This window comes from Phyllobates terribilis, unplaced genomic scaffold, assembly GCF_046119375.1.
Source record: "Phyllobates terribilis strain yellow unplaced genomic scaffold, ASM4611937v1 Scaffold_7__3_contigs__length_470593459, whole genome shotgun sequence".
Lineage (NCBI taxonomy): Eukaryota > Metazoa > Chordata > Amphibia > Anura > Dendrobatidae > Phyllobates > Phyllobates terribilis.
This window is the reverse complement of record NW_027362767.1, coordinates 312,901,980-312,921,735: the sequence shown is the minus strand read 5'-3', so window position 1 is coordinate 312,921,735 and position 19,756 is coordinate 312,901,980.

Here is a 19,756-nt window from a genome sequence, read left to right as displayed (position 1 = left end):
TTTGTTCATCTTTATGAACGTGAGTCTGTCTACATTCTCAGTGGACAGCCGCGTGCGCTTATCTGTCAGCACACCATCAGCAGCGCTGAACACACGTTCAGAGAGAACACTGGCTGCAGGGCATGACAAGATCTCCAAGGCGTGAGTGGCGAGCTCCGGCCATTTTTCCAGATTGGAATTACAAAATGAGCAAGGGTCCAGTGACACAGTCATGGCTTCGATGTTCACTTGGAGATACTCCTGCACCATCCTCTCTAGGCATTCACTATGTATCAGACTTCTTGTCTCCTGTGGCCTTGCAAAGGATGGTCTAAAAGAGTGGTGAAACGATTTCACAAAATTGCTGTTACCAGCAGATACTGTGGTACTGTTACGGTTTGAGTGATGAAGACTCGACAGTCCCGCGGTTGGAAAGTTAGAACTGTGAGATTCACTTCGTGCACCACTGGTGTTTTGTGGAAAAGCACATGTAAGATTCTACAACAGCGTCTGCAGATACTCCTGCATGCGTCAATCCCTTTTTATGGCAGGAATTATTTCTGCAAATTTACTTTTGTACCGGGGATCTAAGAGTGTGGCAACCCAGTAGTCGAGATTACTTCGAATTGTGCAATCTGAGGGTCATGTTGCAGGTAGTGCAGCAAGAAGGCACTCATGTGTCTTGCGCATCCAGGAGGACCAAGTCCTTGTTGTGTTGGTAGCGAGGTAAGAATCATGCTTCTTTCCTCTGCCCTTTCCCCCCAACCTCGCACAACAGAAATGTGATCAAGGTCTCCCTCATCTGATGAGTCTTCCATGCCCATCGCCAGTTCATCCTCCACTTCTTCCTCGGCTCCTGCACCTTCCTCAACAGTTTGGCTGCTACCATGCGCCCTGTTTAATCCCTCTCCCCCACCCTCCCATGCCTGCCTCCTTGGTGCTGCCAACCGTCTGGACCTTGGAGATGTTATCCCTTCCGCATACGACTCCTCCTCTACTTCCTCCACCTCCTCTTGTCCGACCACCTGACTCTGAATTCTGTTTAATGTGTGCTCCAGCATGTAAATCACCGGAATAGTTATGCTGATAATGGCATCGTCGTCAGCACTAAACATCTTCGTCGCCATTTCAAAACTGTGCAGAAAGGTGTGTGGAGCCCCTGAGGGTGCAGTCACCACAGAGTTACTGCATCTCATCCAGAGGTGTGGTATCTCACCCTCAGGTAAGGAAGGCGTATGGCTAGGGACCCTAACACCTGCATCCAACACATACCCGCAGTGGGGTTAGGGCGAGATTGCTCCTAAGGGAGAGCACAGTCCCAGGTCCCTAGCTGGTGGGAGGATCCTATGTAGTGGGTGCTTAGGGGAGCAGCTTAGGGGAGCACATGACAGGGAGAGTATAAATAGGAAGCCATCTTAGAAAGAGCAAGCCAGTCAGAGGAGGAAAAGTGACAGGAGCAGAGGCTCGGCATGAGCTCTGCTCCGGAGGCGGGCCTAGCCTGGGAGGCCCAGGACTGAAGGAGAGAAGAGAGGAGTGGGAGCAGGAAGGCTCCAGGAACCGAATGGACCCTAGGGCTACGGGCCGTGCAGAAGGCCACCTGTACTCCCGCTGCTACCAGGAGGTAGAGGGGTCAGGCCAGATAAGGGGAACCGGTCCCTCAACTAGAGGAGAAACAGCAAGGCTCAACTAGAAACCGGAGGCTGCAGCATTTCATGTACTGCAGGCAAAAGTCCACACCAGTCTCACTAAGAAGGTAGCCACATAGGACCCAGGGGACGGAACACAAGTCGCCCGCCAAGGCCCGAGGATACCGGATAGAAGTGTCACTGGGTGTGAGGTGCAGGGAGAAGGCCAGAGAAAGGACACACAGAAGGGGGTCCTGCTAAGTACTCCGGAGCTATCTGGGGGTGGACTGAGCCCCTCACTGAGTACGCACAGCACGACGAGTGAGATAGCTCTGGTACCTGTAATCTGGACTGCAACAACTGTGAGTAAAGATCTTGGGACTGCATCACACGGACTCTGTGTTCATTACTGACTCCCTGCACTACAACCACCATCATCCACCCACACTGCCCTGAAGCTACACTCTTCCTGTGGTGAGTAATAATACCATTGCAGCAAAACCACCAGCTTCAGAGGACTGTTCCGCAGCGGCGGCCCCTTTGGCCGCACTCCACAGGTGGCGTAGTCGGACATTATAAAATCCATATATACAAATTACCGTTGGATTGACCGCCCTGGGTCACGGACCGGGTCACCGCCACAGTGACTACAACCCCCAGCGTCTACCGGCCCGGCTCCGGGTACCCCACGGCCCAGGGGGCGCGTCAACTTCATAGGTCCCTGATCTGAGACCACTCCTGCTGTGTGATTTGCCCCACCTCTGGATCTCGTTGGCCCAGGCTATATGTCAGAAACTATTGCACCAGGGCTTGTCGGTGCTGCCACAGTCGCTGCAACATGTGCGGAGTTGAATTCCACGGTGTCGGCACATCGCATTTCAGCCGGTGAACTGGCAGGCTCAACGACTTCTGTAGAGATGTAAGTCGTTGAGCTGCGGGATGCGAACGGCGGAAGTGAGCACACAGCGACCGTGCCCTCTGCAGAAGGCCATCTAGTACGGGATAGTGGGCTAAAATTTTATGGACAACCAGGTTCAACACGTGAGCCATACAAGGCACGTGTGTAACATTGCCCCGGCGAAGGGCCGCACCCAGGTTTGCAGCATTGTCGCACACGGCCTTCCCTGGTTGCAGGTCCAGTGGAGACAACCATTCATGAAACTGGGTCTCCAGAGCTGACCACAAGTCCTCAGCTGTGTGACTCACATTTCCCAGACATTTCAAAGTAAACACTGATGCCGTTGAGCCCTGCTGCCAGCATAGTAAGGAGGTGCGCAGTTAGAAAGCAGGTGGCATTACCAGACAGGCTTTGGGTGCAGGTGGAGGACCGAGAGGAGGTTGAGGAGGCAGAAGCAGTGGAGTAACTTCTAGATAAAGAGGATTGACGTACAACTCGCGGGGACGGCAAGACTTGGACAGCAGCCCCTTGTCCTGCTGTCACCATAGTTACCCAGTGCCCTGTCAGCAACATGTAATGCCCCTGTCCATGCCTACTCGTCCAAGTGTCTGTGGTGAAATGAACCCTGTCACACACAGAGTTTCTCAAAGAAGCGGTGATGTTGTGTGCGACATGCTGGTGGAGCGCAGGCACACATTTCTTTGAGAAGTAGTGCCGACTGGGCATCTGGTACTGGGGCACTGCGACGGACGTAAGGTCTCAAAAATCCACTGTGTCCTCCAGGCGGAAAGGCAGCATTTCTGTAGCCAACAGCTTGCAGATGGTGAAATTCAACCTCTTAGCTTTCTCATGGCTAGGAGGAAATGGTCTTTTACTTGTCCACATCTGAGGGACCGAGGGCTGGCTGTTGTGCTTTGACGGGGTTGAGTAGGGTGTCCCTGGCAAACTGCCGGTCTGTGAGGAAGATGCAGGCGGACATGTTAGGTTGCCTTGATCCAAAGGTGGTGCTCTCGATGTCAGAGAGCTCTCAACACCAGCAGGTGTTTCCACTTCCCAATGAACTGACGACCTGCCAATCACACTGGCTGTTGCAGGTAAAGAGGTGGCAGGTCTGCGTCCAAAAACATGTGTGACTGCTGTCCCCCCAGTCACAGAGGATGAAGAGGCCGCGGATGCACAAGATGGGGCAGACGGTGGTTGGCCAAGCCTGCTAGGCCGCATTGTAGCACAGTGAGCTTCCCACTGCAACTTATGCTTCATATCCATGTGACGGTACATGCATGAAGTACTCAAACTATGGATTTTTTGGCCTCTACTTAGCTTTTGGTGACAAATATTACAGATAACACGAGTTGGGTCATCCTTATCGATCTGAATAAATGCCCAGGCTATGCAAGGCTTAGAGCCCATGCGACCTGAAGAGCCACTACGACTTGTGGTCAGAGGCGGAGTTGTGGTTGAGGATGCAGTTGTTGACGTGCTTCCAGTACTCCGTCTCTGTCCAGGAAGGCGCAACCTAACCTCGTCGTCAATAGCATCTGTGACGCCCCGCTGCGCTTGGTATCACAGATCCTAGAAGAGTGTATTGATGGAATCCTCCACAAGAGGCCCCCATAAACATTCACACATCTTCACCTTCCACCTCAGACCAGCAGAGGGAGCCCGTTAGGGATATAAATAGGGAAGGTGGAGCTAGGCAGTTCAGTTCCTCTGAAGAGTTCCTGCAGTAGAGAAGCCTAAGAGAGGTCAGTCTGCAGTGGAGCTCAGTCTAGTCTAGAGAACTCAGTTAATAGTTCAGCAGTGGAGCACGAGGCTCCTGCTAGCTAGATTCAGGGAGCCCAGATAGAGCTTAAGGTGTGCCGGCGTCATAAGATCGGTGAAGCGCGGCAAGCTGCCGTTAGTGTGTATAGCCTATTGAGGGCCCGAGTAGGCCGAAGGCGAGTGGCGAGTTAGTACATAAGGGGCAGAGGAGCTTAACCAGCTCACCCCGAAGCATTTACCGGACACCGGATCCGAGCTTACAGGGATCTCTATGACCCAATAAGGCATAACCGGAATCCCTGGAGAACTACAAGTCCCAGGATCGCTAAGGTGCTGATACGTAACAGAGCCAGGAGACGCTTAGGCCCCGCATACTGGGAGCGTGAACTTCAAGAGAAGGCCCTACCACAAGGTCAGCCAGCGCAGGACAGAGACAAAGTTAGGCCTAGCTCCAGGCAGGTCAGAAACTTACTGCGCAGAGGCAAGAAACAGGAGGCCCTACACCCGCTCATTGGGGAGGATCCTGATATGCACCCTTCACCCTACAGTGCTCCAGGATGTGCCTGAATTTCCTCCAGTAAAAGGTACTGAAGTGACTACCGTGTCCGTTTCCGTTCTTGCTCTGACCCAGCTGGGTCTCGCCTGTCCTGCATTCCCCCTGCATACGCTGCCCTGAGACCTAGCTCCACCTGTGGGGAGCTATACCATCGAGCTGCCTTATCACGGGCCTCAGTGGACTGCTGCAGCGCTGGTGCTTCTCACCAGATACCACAGGTGGTGTCACAAACTCTTATAAAATTAACAATTATCCACCCTTTTAAAGAGTGACCCCAGGGTACGGGCCAGGGAGCCGACCACCGCGACATCCCAAAGGCCAGGCAAAGGCCCAGTTGACCTCATCGACTGGCTGACTGTGGGTTGACAGTAAGTGGGATCTCCAACCTTGTCATCATCACCCTGTGTGTTATCACACCCGTCGTCCTCAAAGCCAACCTCTTCCTGCCCTGACCGAAAAGTCAAGTTGTCGCTCCAATCAGGTATTTGAGTCTCATCATCGTCTTCATCATTGTCTCCACCAACAGGAGTTACAGTTTGGGAACGAGGGTCTACATTATGCTCAGAACCTTCTTCATCTGGTCCTGGATCCGACTTATAAAGATTCTGGGCATCAGTGCAGATCATTTCCTCGTCTGGATTAACAGAAGCTCTGGAGCAGACCTCCGTTTCCCAGGCTATAGTATGAGTAAACAGCTGTGCAGACTCAACCATCTGTGTTACCCCATACTCAGACGGGCAGCTGGAGACTTGGGAGCTGTGAGGAAGCAAGTGCGATTGGGGTGACACCTCTGAGGACTGGAGTATTTGTGATGTTGAAGTTGAGGTGGAGGAGAGCCCACTTGAAGGAGCACTTGATATCTGCTGAAGCACCTGCTGTTTTTGTGCCTCATCTGGAATTTGTAGCGATGGGCGTGTCCGTAACAAAGGGATCGTATCACATTGTCCACGAAAAGAAGTCGACATGTTAGTTTGGCTGGAAGATGGTCTTTCTTCTGCAGATGTTACTCCCCCCCACCGCGGGGGGCTTGACCCACCAGCGGACAGGCACCAGTATTAGGAGAGGGGGGCTGGCCGTCAGGGTCCACCGCGGCTCTGGCACAAACCCGGCGACACGGAGGTGGCACGGGCAGGAACGGACTGGCCGTGTCGGCTTCTCACTTTTTGGATTTTAGAAGGGCATGACATGCCTATATCTGTGTCTCCCCCTCCTTTTACTCCTCCACCTCTTTTATTTTCGCATGACTATATGTACTTGTCACTTTTCCATGTGTTAGTTATGTCTTCTGAGCAGTTTGTCAGCTTTTGGACACCTTTGAAGGTGTTTTCTATGTGTTTCTATGTGTTTTTGTTTGCCTGCCATTGGTTTTAACGGTGTTCGAAGGTGTTCGACGAACAGTTCGACGAACAGTTCGGCGAACACACGGGTGTTCGACGAACCGAACCGAACTCGAACACTACGGGGGTGGCTCAACACTATTTAGGACAATTCTTTTTGAAGACAAATTAAATGAAGAGAATAATACCAAAGAATTTGTGATTGCAATCATTTCCAGGAAGAAACTGAGTATTATCTGACAGAATTGCAGGGGTGCCAATACTTTTGTCCAGCACTGTATATACAGTACAGACCAAAAGTTTGGACACACCTCATTTAAAGATTTATCTGTATTTTCATGACTATGAAAATTGTACATTCAAACTGAATTAACACATGTGGAATTATATACTTAACAAAAGAGTGTGAAACAACTGATAATATGTCTTATATTCTAGGTTCTTTAAAGTAGCCTTTCGCTTTGATGACTTCTTTGCACACTCTTGGCATTCTCTTGATGAGCTTCAAGAGGTAGTCACCGGAAATGGTCTTCCAACAATCTTGAAGGAGTTCCCATAGATGCTTAGCACTTGTTGGCCCTTTTGCCTTCGCTCTGCGGTCCAGCTCACTCCAAACCATCTCGATTGGGTTCAGGTCTGGTGACTGTGGAGGCCAGGTCATCTGGCGTAGCACCCCATCACTCTCCTTCTTGGTCAAATAGCCCTTACACAGCCTGGACGTGTGTTTGGGGTCATTGTCCTGTTGAAAAATAAATAATGGTCCAACTAAATCCAAACCGGATGGAATAGAATGCCACTGCCAGATGCTGTGGTAGCCATGCTGGTTCAGTATGCCTTCAATTCTGAATAAATCACCAACAGCGTCACCAGCAAAGCACCCCCACACCATCACACCTCCTCCTCCTTGCTTCACGGTGGGAACCAGGCATGTAGAGTCCATCCGTTCACCTTTTCTGCGACGCACAAAGACATGGTGGTTGGAACCAAAGATCTCAAATTCGGACTCATCAGACCAAAGCACAGATTTCCACTGGTCTAATGTCCATTCCTTGTGTTCTTTAGCCCAAACAAGTCTCTCCTGCTTGTTGCCTGTCCTCAGCAGTCGTTTCCTAGCAGCTATTTTACCATGAAGGCCTGCTGCACAATGTCTCCTCTTAACAGTTGTTGTAGAGATGTGTCTGCTGCTAGAACTCTGTGTGGCATTGACCTGGTCTCTAATCTGAGCTGCTGTTAACCTGCGATTTCTGAGGCTAGTGACTGGGATAAACTTATCCTCAGAAGCAGAGGTGACTCTTGGTCTTCCTTTCCTGGGGCGGTCCTCATGTAAGCCAGTTTCTATGTAGCGCTTGATGGTTTTTGCAACTGCACTTGGGGACACTTTCAAAGTTTTCTCAATTTTTCGGACTGACTGACATTCATTTCTTAAAGTAATGATGGCCACTCATTTTTCTTTACTTAGCTGCTTTTTTCTTGCCATAATACAAATTCTAACAGTCTATTCAGTAGGATTATTAGCTGTGTATCCACCAGACTTCTGCACAACACAACTGATGGTCCCAACCCCATTTATAAGGCAAGAAATCCCACTTAATAAACCTGACAGGGCACACCTGTGAAGTGAAAATCATTTCCGGTGACAACCTCTTGAAGCTCATCAAGAGAATGACAAGAGTGTGCAAAGTAGTCATCAAAGCAAGAAGGTGGCTACTTTGAAGAACCTAGAACATAAGACATATTTTCAGCTGTTTCACACTTTTTTGTTAACTATATAATTCCACATGTGTGAATTCATAGTTTTGATGCCTTCAGTGTGAATGTACAATTTTCATAGTCATGAAAATACAGAAAGATCTTAAAATGAGAAGGTGTGTCCAAACTTTTGGTCTGTACTGTTTATATATATACACTAGCTATTGAACCCATTCCACGCCCGGGTGACGAGCATTTTTATTGGTATATGGTCTCCCACGCTGGTATGTGCTGCCCCCCTCCAGGTATTTGTGCTGCCCCCATCCTGTCCCCACCATCCTATCCTGGTATGCATGGCACCCCTCATCCCCATTCCTGGTATGCATGGCACCCCTCATCCGTATCCTGGTATGCATGGCACCCCTCATCCCTATCCTGCAATGCATGGCACCCCTCACCCCCAATCTTGGTATGCATGGCACCCCTCACCCCCAATCCTGGTATGCATAGCACCCCTCACCCCCAATCCTGGTATGCATGGCAACCATCACCCCCAAATCCTGGTATGCATGGCATCTCTCATCCCCAATCCTGGTATGCATGGCACCCCTCACCCCCAATCCTGGTATGCATGGCACCCCTCATCCCCAATCCTGGTATGCATGGCTCCCCTCACCCCCAATCCTGGTATGCATGGCACCCCTCAGCCTCAATCTTGGTGTGTGTGGTACTCATCTCTATCCTGGTATGCATGGCACCCCTCATCCCCAATCCTGGCATGCATGGCACCCCTCATCCTCAATCCTGGTATGTATGGTACCCCTCATCCCAAATTTGGTATACATGGCACCCCTCATCCCAATCCTGGTATGTATGGTACCCAATCCCTCAATCCTGGTATGCATGGCACCACTCATCCCCCAATCCTGGTATGCATGGCACCCCATCCTTTATTCTCGTATGTATGGTACCCCTCATCCCTATCCTGTTATGTATGGTACCCCTCATCCTGGTATGCATGGCACCCCATACCTCATCCTGGTATGCATGGTACTCCTCATCCCTATTCTGGTATGTACAGCACCACTCATCTCCCAATCTTGGTATGTATGGCCCACTCATCCCCCAATCCTGGTATGCATGGCACCCAATCCCTCATCCTAGTATGCATGACACCCCTCATCCTTATCCTGGTATGCATGGCACCCCATCTCTTATCCTGGTATGCATGGTACCCATCATCCCTATTCTGGTAAGCATGGCACTCCTCATCCTGGTATGCATGGCACCCCATCCCTCATCCTGGTATGCATGGTACTCCTCATCCCTATTCAGGTATGCATGGCACCCCTCACACCCCAGTCCTGGTATGCATGGTCCCCTCACCCCCCCAATCCTGGTATGAGTGGTACCCCTCATCCTGGTATGCATGGTCCCATCACCCCCCAATTCTGGTATGCGTGGTCCCCTCACTCCCAATCCTGGTATGCATGGTCCCCTCACCCCCCAATCCTGGCATGGCACTCCATCCCTCATCCTGGTATGTATGGTATCTCTCATCCCTATCCTGGTATGTATGGTACCCCTCATCCTGGTATGCATGGCACCCCATCACTCATACTGATATGCATGGTACCCCTCATCCCCATTCTGGTATGTATGGCACCCCTTATCCCCCAATCCTGGTATGTGTGGCCTCCTCATCCCCCAATTCTGGTATGCATGGCACCAAATCTCTCATCCTAGCATGCATGGCACCCCTCATCCCTATCCTGGTATGCATGGCACTCCATCCCTTATCCTGGTATGCATGGCACCCCATCCCTCTTCCTGATATGCATGGTACCCCTCATCCCTATTCTGGTATGCATGGCACCCCTCACACTCCAATCCTGGTGTGCATGGTCCCCTCACCCCCCAATCCTGGTATGCATGGTCACCTCACCCCCCAATCCTGGTATGCATGGTCCCTCACCCCCCAATTCTGATATGCATGGTCCCCTTACCCCCCCAATAATGGTATGTGTGGTACCCCTCATCCTGGTATGCATGGTCCCCTCACTTCCCAATCCTGGTATGTGTGGTACCCCTCACCCCCCAATCCTGGCATGTATGGTCACCTCACCCCCCAAACCTGGTATGCATGGTCCCCTCACCCCCCAATCCTGGTATGCATGGTCCCCTCATCCCCCAATCCTGGTATGTGTGGTACCCCTCATCCTGGTATGCATGAGCCCCTCACCTCCTAATCCAGGTAGAGATGAGCGTTGTTCTACTCGAACTGTTCGCCAATCTCAAATTCGAGCTGTTTTGGGCGGTGTTCGAGCCGGTCGGCGAACACGAACAATTTGAGAAAAATTCGGCTGTTCGAGGTTATGTTCGATAACTGTTCGTGCACCAAAATCATAACTGGATTTTTTCTCAGTAATGATGAAAATTAATGTTAATACGCAGTTTGAGTGTACAGCGGGGCGGGGGGAGGGGCAGGGGATGGATCTCTGCAGGAACAATGAAGATCTCCATTTTTTTTTCTCTTTCCCGCATTTGCAGTGGGGAGGTGCAATCTGTCAGCCTATCAGCAGCGCACACACGGAGCGAAGTGCTTTTTTTCACACAAGCAAGGGCATGTGTGATTGGCAGTGTATGTCACATGTCCTTGCCCTATAAGACCAAGCCATTTTCCCCGTCGCCACCATTTTCTCACTGCTGCAGCTGCGTGTTAGACGGCACCGCTGTTGCTGTGTGTGCTATACCTTGTTAATTTCAAGCCAATTTTCGCACAAATATACAGATAGCTTGGGAGTAGGGAATAGTTGTGATTGCAGTCCTTTTAAGGACTAGGTTACAGCATTTCCTACGACTTTTATCAGGGAGGTCTGTGCTCTTAAATAGATAGGTTGTGGGAGTAAAGACTAATTGTAATTGGAGTCCTTTTCAGGACTAGGTTACATGAGTTCCTATCAGTTTTTGCCAGGCAGGTCTGTGCCAGTGCTGTGCAAGTTTTTTTCACAGAATTTGGCTGAATCTAGCAAAGCTAATCCTTTTTGGCCTATTGCAGAGTGTGTTAGTCAGTGGAGTAGCCTATCTGTGTTGCAAGATATAACACCTGTGTATAGAATACCAATTTTTTTACTGCACCTAGTGAAGTAAAATCTTTTGGGCATAGCATCATTCTATTAGTCCATCTATACTGACCTCCATCAGGTTGCAAACTGAATATAATTTTTTTCTGCATCTAGCTCTGAAAAAATATTTGGGCTTCTAGCGGTGTGTGGGACTTGGTCTATTAGTCCATCTATACTGACCTCCATCAGGTTGCAAATTAAAAATAATTTTTTTCTGCATCTAGCTCTGAAAAAATATTTGGGCTTCTAGCGGTGTGTGGGACTTGGTCTATTAGTCCATCTATACTGACCTCCATCAGGTTGCAAATTAAAAATAATTTTTTTCTGCATCTAGCTCTGAAAAAATATTTGGGCTTCTAGCAGTGTGTGGGACTTGGTCTATTAGTCCATCTATACTGACCTACATCAGGTTGCAAATTAAAAATAATTTTTTTCTGCATCTAGCTCTGAAAAAATATTTGGGCTTCTAGCGGTGTGTGGGACTTGGTCTATTAGTCCATCTATACTGACCTCCATCAGGTTGCAAATTAAAAATAATTTTTTTCTGCATCTAGCTCTGAAAAAATATTTGGGCTTCTAGCAGTGTGTGGGACTTGGTCTATTAGTCCATCTATACTGACCTCCATCAGGTTGCAAATTAAAAATAATTTTTTTCTGCATCTAGCTCTGAAAAAATATTTGGGCTTCTAGCGGTGTGTGGGACTTGGTCTATTAGTCCATCTATACTGACCTCCATCAGGTTGCAAATTAAAAATAATTTTTTTCTGCATCTAGCTCTGAAAAAATATTTGGGCTTCTAGCAGTGTGTGGGACTTGGTCTATTAGTCCATCTATACTGACCTCCATCAGGTTGCAAATTAAAAATAATTTTTTTCTGCATCTAGCTCTGAAAAAATATTTGGGCTTCTAGCGGTGTGTGGGACTTGGTCTATTAGTCCATCTATACTGACCTCCATCAGGTTGCAAATTAAAAATAATTTTTTTCTGCATCTAGCTCTGAAAAAATATTTGGGCTTCTAGCAGTGTGTGGGACTTGGTCTATTAGTCCATCTATACTGACCTACATCAGGTTGCAAATTAAAAATAATTTTTTTCTGCATCTAGCTCTGAAAAAATATTTGGGATTCTAGCAGTGTGTGGGACTTGGTCTATTAGTCCATCTATACTGACCTCCATCAGGTTGCAAATTAAAAATAATTTTTTTCTGCATCTAGCTCTGAAAAAATATTTGGGCTTCTAGCAGTGTGTGGGACTTGGTCTATTAGTCCATCTATACTGACCTCCATCAGGTTGCAAATTGAATAAAAAAAATTTCTGCATCTAGCTCTGAAAAAATATTTGGGCTTCTAGCGGTGTGTGGAACTTGGTCTATTAGTCCATCTATACTGACCTCCATCAGGTTGCAAATTAAAAATAATTTTTTTCTGCATCTAGCTCTGAAAAAATATTTGGGCTTCTAGCAGTGTGTGGGACTTGGTCTATTAGTCCATCTATACTGACCTCCATCAGGTTGCAAATTAAAAATAATTTTTTTCTGCATCTAGCTCTGAAAAAATATTTGGGCTTCTAGCGGTGTGTGGGACTTGGTCTATTAGTCCATCTATACTGACCTCCATCAGGTTGCAAATTAAAAATATTTTTTTTCTGCATCTAGCTCTGAAAAAATATTTGGGCTTCTAGCAGTGTGTGGGACTTGGTCTATTAGTCCATCTATACTGACCTCCATCAGGTTGCAAATTAAAAATAATTTTTTTCTGCATCTAGCTCTGAAAAAATATTTGGGCTTCTAGCAGTGTGTGGGACTTGGTCTATTAGTCCATCTATACTGACCTACATCAGGTTGCAAATTAAAAATAATTTTTTTCTGCATCTAGCTCTGAAAAAATATTTGGGCTTCTAGCAGTGTGTGGGACTTGGTCTATTAGTCCATCTATACTGACCTCCATCAGGTTGCAAATTAAAAATAATTTTTTTCTGCATCTAGCTCTGAAAAAATATTTGGGCTTCTAGCAGTGTGTGGGACTTGGTCTATTAGTCCATCTATACTGACCTCCATCAGGTTGCAAATTGAATAAAAAAATTTTCTGCATCTAGCTCTGAAAAAATATTTGGGCTTCTAGCGGTGTGTGGGACTTGGTCTATTAGTCCATCTATACTGACCTCCATCAGGTTGCAAATTAAAAATAATTTTTTTCTGCATCTAACCCAGCCAATAGTTTTGGCCTAATACCACAGTTTGGCCACTCAGCTCTGCTCGGTTACCATCCATTGTTTTTTTGTGCAAACAACTCCAGAGTTGTGAATTAGTTAACCACCAAAATGAGTGGAAAAAGGCCTGCTGCTGGTGGAAAGGGGAATAGGCGTGTTGGGAAGGGGAAAAAAGGTTGTGTCCGTGGGGTAGGTGCAGAAGAAAGACCATCTTCCAGCCAAACTAAAATGTCTACTTCTTTTAGCGGACAATGTGATAAGATCCCTTTCTTATGGCCACGCCAATCGCTACAAATTCCAGATGAGGCACAAAAACAGCAGGTGCTTCAACGGATATCAAGTGCTCCTTTAAGTGGGCTCTCCTCCACATCAACTTCAACATCACAAATACTCCAGTCCTCAAAGGTGTCACCCAAATCGCACTTGCTTCCTCACAGCTCCCAAATCTCCAGCTGCCCGTCTGAGTGTGAGGTAGAACAGATGGTTGAGTCTGCAGAGCTGTTTACTCATACTATAGCCTGGGAATCAGAGGTCGACTCCAGCGCTTCTGTGAATCCAGACGAGGAAATGATCTGCACTGATGCCCAGAATCTTTATGAGTCGGATCCAGGACCAGACGCAGAAGGTTCTGACCATAATGTAGACCCTCATTCCCAAACTGTAACTCCTGTTGGTGGAGACAATGAGGAAGACGATGATAAGACTCAAATACCTGATTGGAGCGACAACTTTAGTTTTTTGTCAGGGCAGGAACAGGTTGGCTCTGAGGACGACGGGTGTGATAACGCACAGGGTGATGATGATGAGGTCGGAGATCCCACTTACTGTCAACCCACAGTCAGCCAAGAGATGAGGTCAGCAGAGGAGGTGGAGGAAGATGCTAGTGACGACGAGGTCAGGTTGCGCCTTCCTGGACAGAGACGTAGTACTGGAAGCACGTCAACAACTGCATCCTCAAACACAACTCTGCCTCTCACCACAAGTCGTGGTGGCTCTTCAGGTCGCATGGGTGCTAAGCCTTACATAGCCTGGGCATTTTTTCAGATCGATAAAGATGACCCAACTCGTGTTATCTGTAACATTTGTCAGCAAAAGCTAAGTAGAGGCCAAAAAATACATAGTTTGAGTACTTCATGCATGAACCGGCACATGGACATGAAGCATAAGTTGCAGTGGGAAGCTCAGTGTGCTACAATGCGGCCTAGCCGGCCGGGCCAACCACCGTCTGCCATATCTTGTGCATCCGCGGCCTCTTCATCCTCTGTGACTGGGGGGACAGCAGTCACACCTGTTTTGGGGCGCAGACCTGCCACCTCTTTACCCGCAACAGCCAGCGTGATTGGCAAGTCATCATTTTCTTTGGAGGTGGTAACACCAGCTGGTGTTGAGCGCTGTCCGACATCGATAGCACCACCTTTGGATCAAGGCAACCTAACATGTCCGCCTGCATCTTCCTCACAGACCGGCAGTTTTCCGGGGACACCCTTATCAACCCCGTCTAAGCACAATAGCCAGCCCTCGGTCCCTCAGATGTGGACAAGTAAAAGACCATTTCCTCCTAGCCATGAGAAAGCTAAGAGGTTGAATTTCACCATCTGCAAGCTCTTGGCTACAGAAATGCTGCCTTTCCGCCTGGTGGACACAGAGGATTTTCGAGACCTTATGTCCGTCGCAGTGCCCCAGTACCAGATGCCCAGTCGGCACTACTTCTCAAAGAAAGGTGTGCCTGCGCTCCACCAGCATGTCGCACACAACATCACCGCTTCTTTGAGAAACTCTGTGTGTGACAGGGTGCATTTCACCACAGACACTTGGACGAGTAGGCATGGACAGGGGCGTTACATGTCGCTGACTGGGCACTGGGTAACTATGGTGACAGCAGGACAAGGGGCTGCTGTCCAAGTCTTGCCGTCCCCACGAGTTGTGCGTCAATCCTCTTTATGTCAAAGTTCCTCCACTGCTTCTGCCTCCTCAACCTCCTCTCGGTCTTCCACCTGCACCCAAAGCCTGTCTGGTCATGCCACAAGCTTTCTAACTGCGCAGAAGGGATCCTGCACACCTCCTTACTATGCTGGCAGTAGGGCTCAACGTCATCAGGCGGTTTTTACATTGAAATGTCTGGAAAATGTGAGTCACACAGCTGAGGAGTTGTGGTCAGCTCTGGAGAACCAATTTCATGAATGGTTGTCTCCACTGGACCTGAAACCAGGGAAGGCCGTGTGCGACAATGCTGCAAACCTGGGTGCGGCCCTTCGCCGGGGCAATGTCACACACGTGCCTTGTATGGCTCACGTGTTGAACCTGGTTGTCCAGCAATTTTTAGCCCACTATCCCAGACTAGATGACCTTCTGCAGAGGGCACGGTCGCTGTGTGCTCACTTCCGCCGTTCGCATCCCGCAGCTCAGCGACTTACATCTCTACAGAAGTCGTTGGGCCTGCCACTTCACCGGCTAAAATGCGATGTGCCTACCCGGTGGAATTCAACTCTGCACATGTTGCAGCGACTGTGGCAGCACCGACAAGCCCTGGTGCAATACGTTCTGACGTATAGCCTGGGCCAACGAGATTCAGAGGTGGGGCAAATCACGCTGGAGGAGTGGTCTCAGATCAGGGACCTATGCACCCTTCTGCACAGTTTTGAAATGGCGACGAAGATGTTTAGTGCTGACGATGCCATTATCAGCATGACTATTCCGGTGATTTACATGCTGGAGCACATGTTAAACAGAATTCGGAGTCAGGTGGTGGCACAAGAGGAGGTGGAGGAAGTAGAGGAGGAGGAGTTGTATGCGGAAGGGCTAACATCTGCAAGGTCCAGACGGTCGGCAGCACCAAGGCGGCAGGCATGTGAGGGTGGGGGAGATGGTTTTACCAGGGCGCATGGTAGCAGCCAAACTAGTGAGGAAGGTGCAGGAGCCCAGGAAGAAGTGGAGGACGAACTGATGGAAGACTCATCAGATGAGGGAGACCTTGATCACATTTCTGTTGTGCGAGGTTGGGGGGAGAGGACAGAGGAAGGAAGCATGATTGTTACCTCGCCACCAACACAACAGGGACTTGGTGCTCCTGGATGCGCAACACACATGAGTGCCTTCTTGCTGCACTACCTGCAACATGACCCTCGAATTGTGAGAATTAGAAATAATCCTGACTACTGGGTTGCCACACTGTTAGATCCCCGGTACAAAAGTAAATTTGCAGAAATTATTCCTGCCATAGAAAGGGATGCACGCATGCAGGAGTATCAGCAGAGACTGTTGCAGAATCTTACATGTGCTTTTCCACAAAATACCAGTGGTGCACGTAGTGAATCTCACAGTTCCAACTTGCCAACCGTGGAACCGTCAAGTGTTCAGAACTCAAACCGTAACAGAACCACAGTATCTGCTGGTAACATCAATTTTGCGGAATCATTTAACCACTTTTTTAGCCCATCCTTTGCAAGGCCACAGGAGACAAGAAGTCTGACACATAGTCAACGCCTAGAGACGATGGTACAGGAGTATCTCCAAGTAAACATTGAAGCCATGACTGTGCAACTGGACCCTTGCTCTTTTTGGGCTTCCAATCTGGATAAATGGCAGGAGCTAGCCACTTACGCCTTGGAGATCTTGTCATGCCCCGCAGCCAGCGTTCTGTCTGAACGTGTGTTCAGCGCTGCTGGTGGTGTGCTGACAGATAAGCGCACGTGGCTCTCCACTGATAATGTAGACAGACTCACGTTCATAAAGATGAACAAATCATGGATCCGAAACGACTTTTCTACCCCTGTGTCATCCTGGGGAGAGTAAAAGCTTGATGATTCGTTAAAATCACCCTACCAACCGTTTTAAGCTTTGAAATTACTAATCATGTTTATCTGTATCTTGGCTGGAAAATAATTTGGGCTTTGTAGCAGTGTGCAGCACTGATTCTATTAGGCCATCTATAATAAGCTCCACCAGATTTAATATTACTAATCATGTTTATCTGTATCTTGACTGGAAAATAATTTGGGCTTTGTAGCAGTGTGCAGCACTGATCCTATTAGGCCATCTATACTAAAGCTTCACCAGATTTAAAAGTAATAATAATTTTTAGCTGCATCTAGCCCGGAAAATAATTTTGGGGCTCCGAGATGCGCAAGACACATAAGTGCCTTCTTGCTGCACTACCTGCAGCATGACCCTCATATTGTCAGAATTCGAAGTAATCATGACTACTGGGTTGCCAGACTCTTAGATCCCCCAAACTTTTCGATCAACCTTTTCATTTTAATAAAGACCAAAAAAATGGTCATTTTTGAAATTATAAGCATTAGCAGGTTGTTAGAAACTGAAATCAAACAGTTTTCAACTCAAAACTTTTTTCTAGGTGATGTTACATTTTCACATAGGACCCCTTGTTCGAAAGGAGCTTCTGAACTCTCTCGTCCATTGAATTTGTCAGGTTTTGGATGGTCTCTGCTTCAATTGTTTTGCATGAGGACAGAATACCCTCCCAGAGCTGTTGCTTAGATGTGAACTGCCTCCCGCCATCATAGACACTCCTTTTAATGATGCTCCAAAGGTTCTGAATGGGGTAGAGGTCAGGGGAGCATGGGGGTCACACCATAAGTTTGTCCCCTTTTATGCCCATATCAGCCAGAGATGCAGATGTTTTATGTGCATCATGAGATGGTGCATTATCATGCAAAAAAATGATCTTGCTGTGAAATACACGGTTCTTCTTCTTGAACCATGGCAGGAAGTGCTGTTTGAGAAAATCCACATACATTATGGAGTTCATCTTTAGCGCCTTCAGGGATCCTAAAGGGGCCGACAATCTCTCTCCCCATGATTCCAGCCCAAAACATTACTCCACCTCCTCCTTGTTGGCGCTGTAGCCGTGTTTGCGTGGGGTGTCCATCAACCAGCCATCCTCCACTCCATCCATCTGGACCATCGAGCGCTGCACGGCACTCATCCGTGAACAAAACAGTTTTGAAATCAGTCTTCATGTAATGTTTGGCCCACTGGAGCCGTTTCTGCTTGTGTGAAGTGGATAGAGGAGGTCGACAGGATGGCGTATGCACAGCTGCAAACCTCTGAAGGACCCTGCATCTTGTTGTTCGGGGGACGTTGGAGGCACCAGCAGCTTCAAAAACTTGTCTGCTGCTATGACAAGGCTTTTTTGCCGCTGCTCTTTCAACCTGACGTAATTGCCTGTAGGAAGGAGTCCTCAATTTGCCCTTATCAGCACGCACACGTGTGTACTGTGAATCAGCTACATACTTCTTGATTGCCAAGACACTTCATCCTGATCATCGCACAATGTTGATTGTAGTCATGCCTTGACCTAAACACTCCACAATTTGTTGCTTCTCAGCAGCCGACACATCCTTTTTCTTTCCCATTTTGGCAGAAAATGTAGGCTGCTTAATAATGTGAGACAGCCTTCTTAAGTAGTCTTGCCTTTCATTGGACACACCTGCCAAACTAATTAGCACAGGTGTCTGCAATTGCTTACAGTGATATAAAGAGCCCTGACACACATCACCATCAATGAGTTTAACTGACAAACAAACAAATTCTTCCCTTATCACTCCTAAACACTTTTTGCATAATAATTTGGAACACAGTGTACATGTGCTTTTCCACAAAACACCAGTGGTTCATGTAGTGAATCTTACAGTTCTAACTTGCCAACCGTGGTCTGTATGGAGTTGTTCAATAAAGGGCCCAAAATTAAGATAACATAGATGGGAGAGGTCTCTATGAATAGGAATTCCTAAGTATTTGATACCCTGTGAGGGCCAGGCAAAGGGAAAGTTGGACTGGATGGAATCCTATATGGATTTGGGGAGGGAGACATCGAGGGCCTCAGACTTCGCTGCATTGATTTTAAAATTTGACCATGTAACAAAGTGATCTATTTCAGCCATAACAGCATGGATGGATATATGTGATTGAGTGACATATACTAGGACATCATCAGCAAATAGAGAGCACTTGTACTCGGTGCCTCCCACCTCAATCCACCTAATATTGGGGTTATGGCGAATTGATGAGAGCAGGTGCTCCGTCACTAGGATGTATAAGAGAGGGGACAGAGAACATCCCTGCCTTGTCCCATTGGTGATTGTGAAAGGTGATGAAAATGTTCTGACGCGCCCCCTGGGCCTTGGGACACCCGGAGCAGGACCCTTTTTGGTGGATGCTGGTGGTTTTAGTCTCCGTGGCGGCGACCCGGTTCCGTGGCTCAGGGCGGTCAAACCAGTGGCGGAACTATTTATGTGGTTTTGATGTTTAAATGTCCGACTACGCCACCCGTGGATTGCGGTCAGAGTGAACCGCCGCTCCAGGGCAGACCGCTGAGGCTGGTGTTGTGGGTGCAGCAGAGCGTAGCATAACTCCCCACGGGAGGAGTATAGCCTCAGGGCAGTGTATGCGGAGGATGGGGGTGATGGTGCAGGGCAGCAGCAGTAACGACACGGAGTCAGTGATGCAGTCCAGGGCCTTTACTCACAGTTCTTATTATCCAGACCACGTCTGCAGGTAACGGCTGCCCACGTCGTACTGTGCTCACCAGGTGAGGGGCTCAGACAACTCCCAGATAA